Below are 2,500 nucleotides of genomic sequence, written 5' to 3'. Positions count from 1 at the left end.
AGTTAAAAACTAGTTTTTTTTTCAAAAGAATTCCATACAAATAAAAATGAATAAATAAACGTGTCAGAAATAGTGAAAAGAGTACAAGGTCACAACACATCGCAACGTGTTGTGAGCTTGTAGATCGACTATTTTCACTATAGTTTGGGTCCCGGGGAGACATCAAATTTCTGTTTTGGGTCTCGAGCTAAAAAGTTTGGGAACCACTGCATTACAGTTTTGTGTATTTATTTTGGGAAACGCTTGCTTTCAGTGTTTCCTGTGTTGTTTAGCTGTGTAGAGGAGGTTATTCTCCTGGGTGTGTGAGTGTGTGTGTGTGTGTGTGTGTGTGTGTGTGTGTGTGTGTGTGTGTGTGTGTGTGTGTGTGCGTGTGCGTGTGCGTGTGTGTGTGTGTCAGTCCCACTGTTCGGTTTCTTGGCTCCCATTTCCCAATTATTTTTCTGGTAGACCCTAATTATACAACGATCTGCTGCTTTTGTTTCCCTCTAATTCAGTTTAATGAAGACTCACAGGTGTACCCTGGTATGCAGGTGTGTGTGTGTGTGTGTGTGTGTGTGTGTGTGTGTGTGTGTGTGTGTGTGTGTGTGTGTGAGTGTGTGTGTGAGTGAGTGAGTGAGTGTGTGTGAGTGTGTGTGTGTGTGTGTGTGTGTGTGTGTGTGTGTGTGTGTGTGTGTGTGTGTGTATGTGTATGTGTATGTGTGTGTGTGTGTGTGTGTGTGTGTGTGTGTGTGTGTGATATATGGTACTCTGTGTTCGACTAAGAGTACTGCACTAACATGTTCTATGATCGACTGCTCATGTCTGTTCATTCATTCCCGTATATCACAGTGTGTGTGTGTGTGTGTGTGTGTGTGTGTGTGTGTGTGTGTGTGTGTGTGTGTGTGTGTGTGTGTGTGTGTGTGTGTGTGTGTGTGTGTGTGTGTGTGTGTGTGTGTGTGTGTGTGTGTGTGTGTGTGTGTGTGTGTGTGTGTGTTTGTGTGTTTATTTTTCTCCCCATTGTCTACCCTACACCGTGACCATAATCCAGTTACTGAGACTCAGTCACATATTCTGAATGGCTATATATGGAAATGTACATTGCTAGGCATGACATAATTGTTTATGTATTAGTTAAGGACATGTGTCCATATTTTTCACGGTCTGTCAAAGTTTACAAGCACTCTTGTGTTTCAACTGCCATGTTCAAACTACAAAATCATATTAATATGATGCCTTTTCAGATGTTACAGCTAATACACCAGATGTTGTTGATTATGAGGACAGCAGAGAAGTGACCATTTTAAATGGGATGTACATTCGACCACAGTCTGGAAGAGGCATTCCCTACCAACCTGCTAAAGTACCAACGTCTTAAGGATGCTATTATATATCAACAGTTATGAAAATAGCTAGTTACAAGTTACTTGTGTAGATTAAGATCATTATTACAAAACAACAATAAATCAACCAATTAATTTTTATAAAAAATAGCCAGTCTACAAGCTTGAGCTTGTAGTGTTTAACCTGATGCTGTACAACATGCAGTTACCATTGGCCACCACAAGGAGGAACAGCAGAGGTCTTGATGATGGAGAGGTCATCTACTGACAAGAACATACCCACTCTCCTATAGGCCCTTTTTCTGTTTGTAAATATTATGACGTTTTTCAGTGGGTGTGGCACGCTCACGCTCACGCCCACGCCCACGCCCACGCCCACGCACACGCAGTAGCAGAACAACTGAAAGCCGGGCCGGTAGGCACACTGATCAGGCCTCCCCCTGCGCACGCACGCGTGCGCGTGCGTGCGTGCCCAGGCCGTGCGAAAATGTGTGGGTTTTGAGCGGATTGTGTTCGTTTTTTTGTTACTTTATTTCGGTTTTAGGGTTAGGGTGAGCTTCCAACAGTATATTGGGGTGAATTGCCTCAAATATATTTGCAGTTCCATGTAAGCTGGTGAATCTCTGGGAAAGTTGCTTAGAGGCGGAGAGGCGGAGCACGCAAAGTGCGTCTAAATTCTATATAAAGGTAATGTGATCTGACGGCCCAGTCCCGGGCCCGTAGGCGGCCGCCAACCTAGCCTACCCGACACACACACACACACACACACACACACACACACACACACACACACACACACACACACACACACACACACACACACACACACACACACACACACACACACACACACACACAGGTGGGATATGGTTGGTTTTTTATTAGCTGTGTGCAATGGGCTTTTGGGCATGTTGTCGGTTCACCACTGTACTGTAATTAGACAGTGAGTCAGAAGCAGATGGCTGGTGGCTTAAACTGAGGAGTCTGTTGGGAGAGTTTTCAGTTGGTTGCATTGTTTTTGTTGCTGTTGACCATGTTGGTCCTTCAGTTATTTAAGGACAAAGTGACTCGTTCACTCTATACGGCAGATAGTTTGTACAAACCAAAGAGTGGACTCACAATGCATTCTCACTCCCAAGTCATTAGCAGCTCAGTATTTCACGGGGGCTCAAGTCTGCCTT

The 2,500-nt window shown here is 44.3% G+C and overlaps 1 pseudogene across 1 annotated transcript in view; it reads left to right on the top strand.

The window, feature by feature from the left end:
• The window catches only part of LOC308087905 (MAM domain-containing glycosylphosphatidylinositol anchor protein 1-like), a 144,057-nt pseudogene that overhangs the window by 133,508 nt on the left and 8,049 nt on the right, over positions 1 to 2,500 (top strand). The gene's annotated exons all lie outside the window — the stretch shown is intronic.

Source organism: Gymnoscopelus braueri (assembly GCF_963280865.1).
Source record: "Gymnoscopelus braueri genome assembly, chromosome: 1".
Taxonomy (NCBI): Eukaryota; Metazoa; Chordata; class Actinopteri; order Myctophiformes; family Myctophidae; genus Gymnoscopelus; species Gymnoscopelus braueri.
The sequence above is the reverse complement of the archived record's forward strand: the minus strand, read 5'-3'. Positions and strand labels throughout refer to the sequence as shown.